The sequence below is a fragment of the Mus musculus genome, chromosome 6, assembly GCF_000001635.26.
Source record: "Mus musculus strain C57BL/6J chromosome 6, GRCm38.p6 C57BL/6J".
Taxonomy (NCBI): domain Eukaryota; kingdom Metazoa; phylum Chordata; class Mammalia; order Rodentia; family Muridae; genus Mus; species Mus musculus.
This window is the reverse complement of record NC_000072.6, coordinates 32,596,274-32,611,152: the sequence shown is the minus strand read 5'-3', so window position 1 is coordinate 32,611,152 and position 14,879 is coordinate 32,596,274. Positions and strand designations below refer to the sequence as shown.

The following is a 14,879-nucleotide window of genomic DNA, read 5'->3' as shown; positions in this document are numbered from 1 at the left end:
ATAGGTGGAGAGGAAATCGTCTTTAAAACACCGTTATCTTTTCTTTTCTTTTTTGTTAGAAAAATTTGATGTATTTAACATAAATAATATTTAATATAAATAATGTAAAAAATTCACCAGAAAACTGCTCAGATTTTTCTTAGAAACAGTAAAAAAACCAGGCTAAAAGTAATATAATATATAATGATGTAGCACATTACATGATTTGCTATATATGTTATTTATGGCAGCACTTCCACTTCCTCCAGGAGCCACCAACTTCCTCCTTTCACTTCCCATAGGAAGTGAAGTGAACTCAAATCTTTTTTTTTTATTTCTTATTTTCTGTTTATTACTGCTATTTAGTCACAGAAAAGATTAATACTTTACAAGAAATGTCCTTTATCATATGCCATATAGGTATAATTTTATGTGAAGAGGAACTATGAGAGAACAGGCTATTTTTACAAGAAAATAAAGAATCAGAAATAAAAGAATTCTTCCACATAAAGATTTTAAACCAAATTATTCGTTTCAGAATACAAAACTTTCATTGTTGGAAGGAGAGAGGAAAACAGCAAAGAAAACAGTAAGACAGAAGATCAAGAATAAAGAACTCTTCTATAGAGATGCAATGCATATGTAGTATATACATATGGGCTGAGTTATCACAAAAGTACTCACGGATTAGAGTCAATTCTCATATAGTTAGAAACAGCACTTTCCAAGCAAGTGCAATTGGCCCAGCACTTTCTCAGTCTCCAGCTACATGACCAGTTAAAGTTGTGTAGCAGTCACTGCTGATGAGCACTATCAAGACAAAGGTTGGACAAGATGTAATTTTTCTCCTTGCTCACTGTAAAGATCGGTGCCTTTTGTAATGTTCTACAAGTTCCTCCATGGGGCTGAATTTCCACTGCCCAATGCAGTGAACAGTCTCTTTCAGCTGGACTTTAAAATGCCTGTTTTTCCCCTTGTACTTTTAGTGATTCTGAGAAATCATTTGGCGAAGATTCACTGTCACAAATGAAGAAGTCTCCTTCATGCCCTCTTTCTTTTACTTTTTTTTTCTTTCTTTTTTTTTATTGGATATTTTCTTCATTTACATTTCAAGTGCTATTCCTAAAGTTCCCTAAACCCCCCACACCCCCCACGCCTTGCTCCCCTAATCACTCACTCCCACTTCTTGGCCCTGGCGTTCCCCCCCGTACTGGGGCATATAATGTTTGCAAGACCAAGGGGCCTCTCTTCCCAGTGATGGCCGACTAGGCCATCTTCTGCTACATATGCAGCTAGAAACACGAGCTCTGGGGGTACTGGTTAGTTCATATCATTGTTCTACTTATAGGGTTGCAGACCCCTTCAGCTCCTTAGATACTTTCTCTAGCTCCTCCATTAGGGGCCCTGTGTTCCATTCAATAGATGACTGTGAGCATCCACTTCAGTATTTACCAGGCACTGGCATAGCCTCATAGGAGACAGCTATATCAGGGTCCTTTCAGCAAAATCTTGCTGACATATGCTATAGTGTCTGCGTTTGGTGGCTGATTATGGGATGGGCCCCTGGGTGGGGTAGTCTTTGGATGGTCCATCCTTTCGTCTTAGCTCTAAACTTTGTCTCTGTAACTACTTCCATGGGTATTTTATTCCCTATTCTAGGGAGAAATGAAGTATCCACGAGTTGGTCTTCCTTCTTGATTTTCTTGTGTTTTGGAAGTTGTATCTTGAGTATTCTAGGTTTCTGGTCTAAAATCCACTTATCAGTGAGTGCATATCAAGTGACTTCTTTTGTGATTGGGTTACCTCACTCAGGATAATATCCTCCAGATACATCCATTTGTCCAATAATTTCATAAATTTATTGTTTTTAATAGCTGAGTAGTACTCCATTGTGTAAATGTACCACATTTTCTGTATCCATTCCTCTGTTGAGGGACATCTGGGTTCTTTCCAGCTTCTGACTATTATAAATAGGGCTGCTATGAACATAGTGGAGCATGTGTCCTTATTACCAGTTGGAACATCTTCTGGGTATATGCTCAGGAGAGGTATTGCTGGATCCTCCAGTAGTACTATGTCCAATTTTCTGAGGAACCGCCAGATTGATTTCCAGAGTGGTCACACAAGCTTACAGTCCCACCAGCAATGGAGGAATGTTCCTCTTTCTCCACATCCTCACCAGCATCTGCTGTCACCTGAATTTTTGATTCTAGCCATTCTGACTGGTGTGAGGTAGAATCTCAGGGTTGTTTTGATTTGCATTTCCCTGATGATTAAGGATGTTGAACATTTTTTCAAGTGCTTCTCAGCCCTTCGGTATTCCTCGGTTGAGAATTCTTTGTTTAGCTTTGTACCCCATTTTTAATGGGGTTATTTGAATTTTTGGAGCTCAACTTCTTGAGCTCTTTGTATATATTGAATATTAGTCCCCTATCAGATTTAGGATTGGAAAAAATTCTTTCCCAATCTGTTGGTGGCCTTTTTGTCTTATTGACAGTATCTTTTGCCCTACAGAAGTTTTGCAATTTTGTGAGGTCCCATTTGTCGATTCTTGATCTTACAACACAGGCCATTGCTGTTCTGTTTAGGAATTTTTTCCCCTGTGCCCATATATTTGAGGGTTTCCCTCACTTTCTCCTCTATAAATTTCAGTAAAACACCCTTATCAATATGTTGAGTAGTCTTTTGAGAAAACTGAAATGGCATTTGGTGTAGAATGAGATTCGAAGTGATGCTGGAGATCACTTGACCATAGTTTACAGAGTGCCGACAGGCTGTTGGAGGACTCTGAGCTCAAAGTTCAGAGGCAAGTCCAGACTAAAATAGTTGGGAAGCCCAAAGCTCAATCCCACTCATCCCATGAAAGACAAGTACATCAGTTTCCTCAGACTGCTGTAGCAAAGTGTCACAAATGAATGGCTTAGACCTGTGTTGACTCACCATGAAGGCTGGAAGCCCAAGCTCAAATGTTGGCAGGGGGAGGATATGTTTCAAGCCCTTTCTCTTGGCTCATGGTGGTTCTTTGGCTTGTGACAGTGTGCCAGTCTCTCAGTGGGAGTGTCTGCATCTAAATCGCCATCATAATGACTAGAGTGAGAGGGGAATAGGAGCCCATCCTCTCCAGTATGGCATCATGTTCGCCAAATAAATAGACCATAACCTCTGTTCCAAACACTCTGAGGTACCGACTGAGAACTTGAAAATATGAATTTTGGCAGGGAGCAGGGGAAAGGGAGAGAGGGCAGGGCAGGGCATGGTTAAACCCATAATATTGAGCATGTAAGTGATGTCCTCTCCTGAGGTATCATAAGAAACTCATTGCAAGCTGCCTCCTGCCTGATGCTTGGAGCAAGCACAGGGCTCTTGGGCATGCTTTTCTGAGCCCTGTTAGTGTTCATTCAGTTTTGGAGTGTTCCTGATTGAACTTCTTTGTATGAGTATCTAATCTGGTTATGGGTAGTCCCCTGTTGTGTGCCCCTTGCTTGTCTATCTTAACAACAGAAAGAGCAGACCAATCTCCTGGGAGGAGGGGAAGAAAGGATGGGGGAAGGTAAAATAGTGGCTTTTTATCCTGAGGACCATGGCACATGCACAGGAGGACATGCAACTGGGGTGGCAATGGGAATGCGTTGCCTCTGGGCAGCCAGTGATGACATTTCTTGTTGCCGGGTGTCTTGGGACTGGAGGTGCCTGCTGATGGTCCCAATGTAGCCAGGTCACTCGGGGCTGGGCTGGCCTTGGAAGTGCCTGATTACAAACACCTATGACTTAACCTCTTGACCTTATCCTCCTGGAATATGGTCCCTTAGTGAAGGCAGTCACTTTGTGCTCCAGGCCTGTAGAAACACAGGAAACAGCTTGTTTGTGTAGCCTCATCTTGCTTGGAGTCTTTCAGCTCAGAAAGCTAATAGGCTTTCCCTTTTGAACCACTGACGGTCTTTCAATAGATTCCATCTTTACCTAAGAGGCAGGTGGAATCCATTTCTGTGACTTACACAACAATGTCTTGCTGGTTACCTAGGAAGGTGACACTACATCCATTTTAGTCTTAGAATGAGTCAGGATGTATCATAAGATCTAAAAGATGGCACATTTCTATAAAATGGATGTTTTTTTCCTCTTTCTATGAGTAAGACCTCAGACTTGTTCTCTGAGGCTGTGACTAACCCAACCAGGTTGGAGCTGGGGTGGGCAGGAAGGAGGTGACAACCAGCTGCCACACACTAATTTATATTCCACAACAGCCCATGTCGCGTGTCAATTGTGTGGGTAAACAGCTTCACTGGTGACAGATCACAGGGCCTGGAGATTTTTATCTTGTTAAAATGGAGCCTCAACAAAACAGATAAACTCTGTGCCATCTCTGAGAATTAATCCACGTGTGTTTGGTTTATCTTTTGAGATGTTTGCTATGGTGTCATTTGGGTCTCCATAAACATAGGTAGGATGCGTAACTCTTACTGATTTAATTTGCTTTCAGATGTATCTGGGTGGAGGACCGCCTCCAAACCAAATTATTTGAAAAAAAAAATAGCATCAGGGCAAATGAAGAAATATATATGACTAACTGAAGAAGGAAGGGAAAATGAGAGGGGAAAGCATGCTGGTGACGGGGGTGGATGGGGTGGGGGGGGGTCATTTTTGATTAAGTGTCTTAGCTTGGCTTTTCTATTTATCTTCCCGTGGCAGCGCCTGATCTAGTCAACAATGTGTAATTCCGTTAGCGTTATCTCTCGATTCATTTGAGAGGGGCTTCAGCCTGGACAGGCCACATAAAGGACAATAGTGTTCTGCAAGCTTCTTTTTTATTTCTTCGGCGAGTTCATTCCTTTATCGGCAGCTGACTTAAAGGCAACTAAAGGGGAGTCAGCTAAATCCTTAAGTGAGATTTTTAATGTAGGTTTTTTTTTTTTTAAGGCAAACCCAAAGCTTTCTGAGGGGAAGTTTCAATTAAATAAATGAACAATGTCTCCACAGCACGTGTAACTGATGGCTAAAAGTACCGTGGAGGAGCCTTAGTGTGTAAAGGAGCCTCAGTATTTTCGATTTATTTATGGAGTTTTAATGAGTGGGATTTTCATGAGGAAAGCGATTTGGGTTGAATGGTAGGATTCCTGGGTGTCTTCTAGCTGTGCCCCTCAGCATCCTTGTGACTCTGTTTCTCTGCCTGTACTCGAAGTCCTTCCTTGTCTTTAGCCCACCACAGAGATGATGCTGAGAGGAAGAAAGGCATGAGCCTCCTCAAGTGCCAGACATACCTGCGGAGGCTGGAGAGGGCAGGTGGGAGGTAGATACTGGCAATTCTCATTTGCTCATGCTAATGGGACACAGGGCTCCCAGGGAGAAAGGAATCCCAAGGATAGAGCCGGGCTCTTCAGTTCAATCCTTGCCTCCCATGGGGCCTTTTGCCTCCTGTGCTTGCCCTGTGTGGTTAGCTTAGCTTTTCTTCCCTCCCTTCCTTACCCTTGTGAACTGTTCCTGGAAATGCCTGCCAGTCAGAAAACAGGAAGGATAGACAGCAGGTGGAAGGAAAAAATGCTAGGTGTGTTGTAATAGACAGGTCTGGGAGTGCCTTGTATTCGAATATTTGTATAGAGCACAGGGAGCAGCAGTACTGATCCTACTTTCTGGGAGAGGGGTTGGGAGGTGCTGGAAAAAGCCCATGCTAGGTAACTTTTTTTTTTTTTTTGAGAGTGGAGCTGGGAATGACCGTGACAGATGCCTGTCCTCGCCATTACAAATTGTAAGAGGTATCCAAGGGATAACAGAGGCAGCCTTTTTTGAGGGTCCAACATGTGCCCAGTCTTGTGGCAAACCGCATTCTTTTTAAAAAGTGCTTCTAACTTCCAAAAATTGGGCCTTTATGAGCAAATTTTCTGAGCACGCCTAACATATGTACATGTATTTATTTATGAGTTATATATATATGCTATTGTAATGTATTATGTATAATATATGCACAACTGTATATATTTTTAAAGAACGAGGGACATAAATAGGGACAGAAGTTACACTTTCTCCCTGCATCCCCACAGAGCCGTGGGCAGGTGCTAGGTGCTCATAGCTCACTCTGGCAGTTTCCGTCCCCACAGGCAGCCTGCTTCACATGTAGGTGTTGGGGCTTCCATTTTGTAGATGAAGAACAGTGGCTGAAATTGTCTTAGGGATCTGTTTCATAAGGGGCAATAGCCTATGTCTCTGATGCCTGATTTGGGGTCCCTCCCTCAGTGTTGTTCTGTCCTTTCTACCACAAAGGCCCTGGAGCTCAGACATGAGTCCCTGAAGCCCACAGTTCCCCACCTTCTACATAAAGCGTCCACATTGGTCAAACCTTCAAGGAATAGCTGAGTGTTGACTGGCTCACATGGGTGTTAAAGAACCCCCATTCCTTTTTTGCAGGCATTCACTTTCCAGCCTCTCTTGCAGCATAAAATGGCCATATGACCCAGTTCTGGCCAGTCAGATACACAGGAGGTTTCTGAGATGTTTTCTTTGGCTATTAAGTGGGAGACCTCCTCCAAGAGAGTACCCCAATACCCCACTTCTCTTCCTTCTGAGTCTTAGATAATAATACAGAGAGGGGAAGGCTGGAGCTCAGGGCAGCCATTTTCTGGCCCTGAGAAATTAAGTATGAGAACAAAAACTTGTCAGGAATAAGTACTAGACAATCAGATGGAAGCTGCCTCTCGGTAACCGCAGAGTCCCTGCGCTAGCCTAAGGGACACCACGACCTTGTTGCTGCATGAGATGTAAGATGCTATCATCAGCTGAGCATCTGGATTAGTACTTTGTTACTTACCAAGAGCCTTCCTAAAGGATACAGCCTCTGTCTGTGAACTTCGTCTTCCACCTCCAACCCATTTCTTCCATTTCTTTCTGTATTCAGTCTACCAGTGCCATGATTGCTCTTGATGGCCAACTTGACAGGGTCTGGGATCACACAAGAAAAACAACTCTAGGGTATGCCTGTGAGGACAGTTCAGGAGCTTTAACCCCAACCTGGGTTTCCAGGTTGAATATAAAGGAAAGAGAGAGCTGAGTGCCAGGAGTCATCTCCTTGCTTTTTGGCTATGGATGTGATATGATTGCCCTGTCTTTCTTTTTATGATAAACTCTACTCTCAAAGTGTGAGCCAAAATAACGCTTCTTCCCTTCTTCTTGGAGTCACTTTTGTCAGGTGCCTTGTCGCCACAGTAAGAAACGTAACTTAATATAGAAAAGTTGTACTGAGATGTGGGTGGTTGATATGATAAACCTGATTGTTTGGTCTGTAAGCTTCTGGAACTACTTTGTGGGAGGAATGTGGAAAACTTTGGAGCTGTGGGCTAAATAATCCTTAGAGTGCTCAAGGCAGAGCTCAGCAAAGCATTCTGATTGGAGTGCAGGCCACTAGGATGCTGACAGAGTGGCAAACAGTATAAATTGTTCATGATGTTTCAGAGAAATGCAAGAACTATGTTGGGAAATGAGCTGGGAGCCAATTTGTGTTGGATTCTGGCAAAGAATCTGGCGTCGTTGTACCCATGGCCTGAATACTACAGTGAGACTGAATTCCAAAGAAATGGACAGAATTATTTGGTGTAGGAAATTTCAAGACAGAATAATAGATCATCTCTGTCTTGGTTATCGATTGCTGCATTTACCTAGATTTCCACAAAAGAGGAGCACAGAGTGAGCCTCAAAGATGCAGAACAGGAATTTGTGCCCAGTGAAAGATAAGGACAGGGTGTATTCAGACAAAGCATCTATAACTGTTAAGGAGATTAATGCCACAAAAGAGAAAGCTTACTTTTTAGTTTGTTTGTTTCATAGGAACAATAAGAAAATTGTTCTGGTGGTGAAATCCTACCTGTCAAAGGCTCCAACTTGTGAAAAGGCAAACTTGTTTGAAAGAAGAGAACCTGAACTGGTAATGCCACTGAAGGGCTCCCTGATGGAGAAGAACTGGTTAGAGAGAAGTTTCCCAAGGCCCATTCCCCAAAAGCATGGAAGCCACTCTAGTTGTAGTAGAAGGGGCCAGAGTACATCTTAAATTAGCACAGTGCTTGGCAACATTGTCTAGAATTGTAATGCTGGTCTTATAGATATTCAGAATTCAAGATTTCTAGATCATAGAGGCTTACCCCAAGGTTCCAGAAAGAACTGAGACCAGGTAACCTGTGTGAGGTTGTGTTTCCTACGAGAAGGCATTAACATTGCATTGTGCACAAATATGAAGGTAAATCCCAAATTATACTCGAGACCCCAGGATGTTGGAGGGAGGTACCAGGCCTGTGGAACAATGAGGAAAGCTGCAGGATTGGAGCTTGCCCAAGTAAGAAGCGCTGTGTGTTGCAGGTGGCAAAACTGGAGAGGCACAGCTACCCAAGTCTGTAGGAGCCTAGAGGATGTTAGCACAAGCCCAGATGTCTGGCATGGAGCTATTATTGTATTTGGGTAGTATGTTATTTCATAGGGGCTTGTAGTTAAGATCATGTATTCTTACTTAGAGGAAACATTGAACGTTACTCTTAAGACTTTGGGGACTTTTGAAAATGAACCAAAAATGAGATTTTTATTGTAAAATCAGCATGAGACTTTAGGGACCAGGGGTAGAATGTTAGGATTTAAAGTGACATGTTTGGGTGCCAGGTTGACAAGGGGTGGACTTGTGATGATTGGTCTTGATTACCAACTTAACATGATTTGGAATCACCTAGAAAACACTTCTCTACGAATGTCTGTGAGAGTCTTTTTAGGGATGTTTAACTTTAACAAGAAAACCCATTGAGAATGTAGGCAACACCACCTCCTAAACAGGGAGTGTGGGAGTGTGTCACAGACTGAATAAAAAGAAGAGGAGGAGGAAGCCAGCTGAACTCTAGCATCCATCTCTCTCTGCTTCTGACAATAGACACAATGGGACCATCTGCCCCCTGTTTCCATTGTCTTCGCTACAGCAACTCTTGCCACCATGCTTCCCCCATCATGATGGACTGTGTTCCCAAACTCAACTCCAAATGACTCTTTTCTTAGATTCTATTGGCTAAATGTTTGCTATAGTAATGGGAGATTGATGAATAGAATGGATTGGTTTTTAGGAAACCAGGCTGGGTTCACTCAGCATAAGAAATATTAGAACCCAATGATCTTTCTAGTATGATGGCTGATTTCTCCCAACTCAGCTCTGTGCTCTGCAGTTATGGGACTCTGTGTATTTGTATGTCTCTTATGGCTGTTTTGTTCCCTTTTCTTTTGTAGTTGTGCCTATACTGACCCTCTCATGGGTCCCCTAATTTTCTTCCTTTGGTACTATTATTTCCCTATACATCTTACCTCAGCCTTTGTGCCAGTTCTACCCTCTATTTTCTGTGACCTTTCCCCAGCTAATTCTTTATTATTCTTTAAGTCACAGCTCAGAGGTTGTCACTTCAGAACCATTTCTCTACCCTGAGAACCTCTTCCCTTTCTCTATCTCTACCATGCTTTCTTTTTCTTCATAGAACTTACCACCAACAGAAGATGCTCACTCGCTGACCAGTGTCTCTTCTACCTAGAATGTGTAACAGAGGAGCAAGGACCTTGTCTGCTATGGGTTCCACTTCATTCCTGGTACAAACACTTGCCACATCACAGGTTCTTGGGCATATTTCCACAACAAACAAATAGAAGAAAGGATGAATGGACCTGCTTCTGTGAGCCCTTGGCTTCATTCCACAGAGGAGCATTTCAGTGTTTATGAAACAAGGGTACTCAAGTACAGCAAATCCGTTTCCCATGCCAAGAGCTAAAAGTGCACTATCATCAACTTTCCACCATTTCACATCTTAACCTTAGAAGAGCACACATCATTGTCATGATTTCTTGTGGAGGTGAGCCTTATTTTTCTTTTTTAAATACTGGAACAACAGAAACAGGACTGGTAGGTTTTTCAGAAGGAATAGTTACAATGTGAACATGACTGTGTGACAGCTGTCTCTTACAGTCCCTCACTCTCGCATGGGTCCTCACGTCTCAGTCTCAGGACACTGTGCTTACAAGCTTACTGTCCCTGCCACCGCCCCTACTCACCTGAAAACCCTGAGGGGAGTGACTATGGCTGAGACAACTTTGATCTGTAGCACAGCGCCCTATGGTAGGCATCCCATGAATGTTGCTTGAGCGGATGATTCTGAACATGATATGAGTTATGCAAACTGTCCTGTTGGCATACTTTCCTCTACACTGACAATGAAGTAAAAAATCCTTATGGCCCCATGAAAATCTGTGATCTTTGGAAGATATTTTTATCATTGCCACCACTTTATCCTCTCTTCCTTTCCCTCAATTCCTTTCATCCTCCTTATCCCTTATGCCTTCCTTTCTCACTCCATTCTTCCCTCCCTCCCTCCTCTGACAAGACAGTATCATCTATCACTGTAGTGTCAATGTGCGGATAAACATGAAGACTCAGGAGGATGAGGATGATAGGGCCTGAAAAGAGAAGTTATTGGGGAGGAAACAGTGATGTAGCTCAGTGTTTCTTTCAGGAGAAGAAGTTGATGAGGGGCTGACAATGCTCATGGTAACACAGTGGAAGCACAGTCAGGAATAGTAAAGGGACATTTGGACTGTCCACTTGGAACTCCCGTGGAAGAAGCAACTTCAGATTCTTCCCAGAGAGGTTCATTTGATGATAAAGTAATTTCCCCAGGAGACAGGTGAGAATGTGACTTTTCAGGTGCTGAAGGACAAACCAGAGGAGGAAAGAGCAGCTGTTATTTACAGTTATCACAGTGTGGTCAGGTGTAGAACAACACCGACTCAGCTCTCCAGGCTTACAGAGTAAACTGGTATAAAATTACCTAGTTTCCATTACCAGAGTCCTCTCTGAGATGCTACGGTCCTCAGCTTGGTTCTTAGGGCTTTGTTGGCTATCGAAAGCTCCTAAGGCTAAAGGGAATAGGAGTATAGGGCTAGAAAGGATACTCCCTGGGAAAGGAGAGGATGCCAAGTAAAAAGGAAGACAAACCCATTTGGATCCTTACAGAAGAGACTGGACTTGAGTTACATGAAATGGAAGGTTGGTTTAGAAATTGTCTGAGCATAGTTTCCTGATCCTGTGATAAAATACCCCAACAAAAGCACTTCAGGGAAGAAGGGTTTATTTGACTTACAATTCCATGATTCTAGCTAAGTCAAACTTGCAAGAACTTAAAGAAGCTAATTGTGTTAAATCTACAGTCAAACACAGAGAGCCATTGATCAATGTGTGCATTTCAGTGCTCAGTTTACTTTCTTTACTCATACAGTCAGGGCCATAAGCCTAGGGAGTGGTGCTGCTAATGGTGGGCAGGCCTTCCCTTGTCAGTTAATGTAATTAAAATGTTCTTCTACAGGTAATATTACAGGTCAATTTGTTTTCCCAGCTTGTGTCATGTTGATAGTTAAACTAGCAGTCACAAAAACTATTACTTGAGAATTTAGAACCCTAGGTTATATAGGTATTTAGGGGGAATTGATGAAGAAGTTATTTCATACTGAGCAGCATTGACCGAGCACAGCTGGCATCTCTAAGGAAAGAGCAGGACAATTCATGTGGGGAAGAGACAGGCTTTCCTGAAGTGAAGCTTCTCCCTCCCTCCAGCTCACTCTCTGGTACTGTGCTTCTGACCCCATGCCTGAGTTCTATCCTTAGTGGTGATCTTGGGTGAGCTAATGGTTAGCTTCCTTAGATGTGACCTCATACAGATTGTACTACAAGTCAGTAGATATCTACTGAGCCAATGCCAAGCCTATGGCACTGTGACAGATACAAAAGTAGACACAAAACAATTAAAATGTCAGAGTACTAGAATATCACTTAGTCCAAATTCCAATTCCTACTTCATCATTACCCGCTTCCTTCCTGAACATGTCAAATGATGGAGCGCTCAGAGCCACTGCAGGGAATCTCTTCCTTCAGAGAGATCTGACTCTTAGAAAGACATTCCTCCCATGGAACCCAAATGGCTCTGCATAAACAAATTATACACATTGATCCTGCTTACATAGCTTATAGTTCTATGGAACTGATATTTCAAGTCACCCCTTGGCAGCCCTTCAAATATCTGAAACTTCATGCTTCCTTGAGTCTGACTTTCTTGAACAGTATTGGATGCTTTTATTGTTTCAAATACATAGAGATTTTAAATTTCCTTTTGAGTTGGGCCACTCTCCTCTGAATGTACTCTAATCTATTATAAAGTAGAAGGCCTTGGGCAGTGTGCATTAATCCATGTATGATCCATCTTAAAATGAAGCAGTGGTTGCCACTCCCTTTGGGACTCCACTCTCCATTAATGTACCTTACACAGTACTGACCTTGGCAGCCTCCTGTGGTGACTCATATTGAATGTATCATAGGTCTGTTTGCTGTCACATCTCTTTGGTACTTTATTTGCAAAGCTCTTCTCTACACCTATGTATAGGACCTTGGGTATATTCATATCAAGTAGTCAGTTTCTAAAAGCTTCCTCTAACAACTTAAATGCAGAATGTATTCTTCATTGCATATTCTGGTCAAATGCTTGCAGGATAAAGATAAGACTTTTTGTGGCAATTTGACAATGCATCCAAAAGACAGCAAGACCATTCCCTCAAAGGATTAAAAATTAGAATTCTTTGCTGATGACTTCTCTAAGAAGCATGGACTAAGGACACCCAATCTATCATTGCTCACTGTGAAGGACTACCTAGTGATCTGGTATGGTTGTTTGAATACGCTTGGCCCAGGGAGTGGCACTATTAGGAGGTATGGCCTTTTTGGAGAAAGTGTGTCACTGTGGGGGTGGGCAATTAGATCCTTCTCCTAATCATGTGGGAGCCAATCTTCTGTTTGCTTTTAGAACTAGATGTTGAACTCTCATTTCCTCCTGTATCATGTCTGCCTGGATGCTGCCATGCTCCCACCTGTAGTCTCCCCTCCCCCAGCCTGAAACCTGCTTGCTCAGGGGTGGAGCTTCCTGCTCATTCGTTCTGCCACGCCCACTGCTGGAACCTGCGGAGCCACACACATGCACCTTTCTACTGGACCAGAGATTATTCGGCGGGAATCAGGTCCCCTCCCCCTTCCTTCATAACTGAGTGTCGCAACAGTAAAATTTGAGCTTTGATCAGAGTAACTGTCTTGGCTACATTTCTTTCTCTCGCCACCTAGCCCCTCTTCTCTTCCAGGTTTCCAAAATGCCTTTCCAGGCTAGAACCCAGGTTGTGGTCTGCTGGCCGGACACAACACCCACCTTGATAATAGTGGACTGAATCTCTGAAGCCATAAGCCAGCCCCAATTAAATGTTGTCCTTTATAAGAGGTGCTTTGGTCATGGTGTCTGTTCACGGCAGTAAAACCCTAACTAAGACATCTGGTGACATACTGATGTCTCTCTGTCCTCACAGAGCTTTTTCAGCCTGGAAGGTCTCACTCTCCCCTAAGCGTCCTTTCCTGCCTCTTACTCCAAACTTCTCCCAGTTACCAAAGTCCATCTTTCTGACACTCTGTGTTTTCAAACACAGAAGTGCTTAGCTTGTCTTGGTTTTCCATTTCTCAGCACAATGTCTCCCACCAATGCCAAACTGCCCAATGAACACCGAATATCCCCAAATCCAAAGTTTCTCTACAGAAAGAAAAAGATTAAAGTATGTGTGTTCAGTATTTTTAGTGTAGTCCAGACAACTTTGATAACCATATCTTCTTTCTCCTCATCAAAGTCACTAGTCAGTGTATTAAATAGGATCAGTTCAAAAATTTGTATCCAAGGAAACATTCCTTCATGCTACCTATGATGCATCTGTGAATATTGTGGCAATCTAACCATTGAGTCCATTTGTCTCCCAGCCCATATCACCCCCATATTCTCTAGACTTTTATTCATCAACTGCCTTAATGCAATTCAGAAATCCTCTCTCATATTTCCTTTTTAAAAATGTTATTTTTTGAGGATTTCATACAATATAGTTTGACAATAATCTTTCCCCATGCCTTCCTCTCAGATAAATTTCCCCTACAACTTTGTCTTTTAACTCTTAATTTGTTTTTATTTCATGTGGATAGGTGTTTTGCCTGCATGCCTGCATGTACCACATATGGGCCTGATGTCTGTGGTGCACAGAAGGGGGTATCAGATCCCCTGTGACTGGGGTTAGGATTGTAGTTAGCCAACAAGTGGCTTTTGGGAATCAAACCTGGGTCCTCTGAAAGAAGAGCCAGTGCTCTTAAACTCGGAGCCATAGCTCCAAACCTCTCTTATTTTCTTTATCTCCAAGCATTATAGCCTTATTGGATCATGACATGAGACTAATGTAACAAAGTTTGCTTTTGTAACTGCTTTGGAGCAGATGTTAAGCAATGTTCTTAAATTCATGTGTTGCAGCCTAAAGCCCTAAACCCTGATGATACTTAGAGATGGAGTCTTTATAGGTGATAGGGTTTGAAATAAGGTCTTGTGTGTGTGTGTGTGTGTGTGTGTGTGTGTGTGTGTGTGTGTGTGTGTGTGTGTATGTGTATGTGTGTGAATCCACTTATGGTGGGATTAATGTTCTTATAAAAAAAATGAAGAAACACTTAAGATCTTCCTCTCCCTTTCTTTTTCTCTCCCTTTCTCCTCTCTCCACAAACCAAAGAAGAGACACATGAGGACATAATACAGAGTACTGTCATCACCAAGAACCTACTCATGGTAACCAGATCTCAGACTTCCAGCCTCAGAGTGTTAGGAAATAAACATTTGTTTCTTAAGCCCCCTAGTATGTGCCAAATGATAGAGACAACAATTCCAGCCTTACCTAGTGGCAGACCGAGTCTTGCCCTGAAACACTATGCTCCAGCCTTTGACTGAGGAACTTGTCAATTTCTAACCCATGTTTCTGTTTGTGGATTTTCAGAATTTACATTATTTTTCCTTTTG

General features: G+C 42.6%; 1 long non-coding RNA gene across 4 annotated transcripts in view; it reads left to right on the top strand.

The window, feature by feature from the left end:
* Positions 1 to 12,899, top strand: part of Gm46956 — a 36,870-nt gene extending 23,971 nt beyond the window's left edge. For 3 of the 4 annotated variants that reach the window (XR_001785218.1, XR_001785217.1, XR_001785216.1), the window contains 2 exons: positions 12,513 to 12,682; positions 12,825 to 12,899. This is a non-coding gene — a long non-coding RNA (predicted gene, 46956). Of the gene's footprint in view, positions 1 to 7,043; positions 7,889 to 9,515; positions 12,683 to 12,824 lie in introns of those variants that run through there. The other variant, XR_001785219.1, reaches the window with a different exon arrangement.
* Positions 12,900 to 14,879: the final 1,980 nt, after the last annotated feature.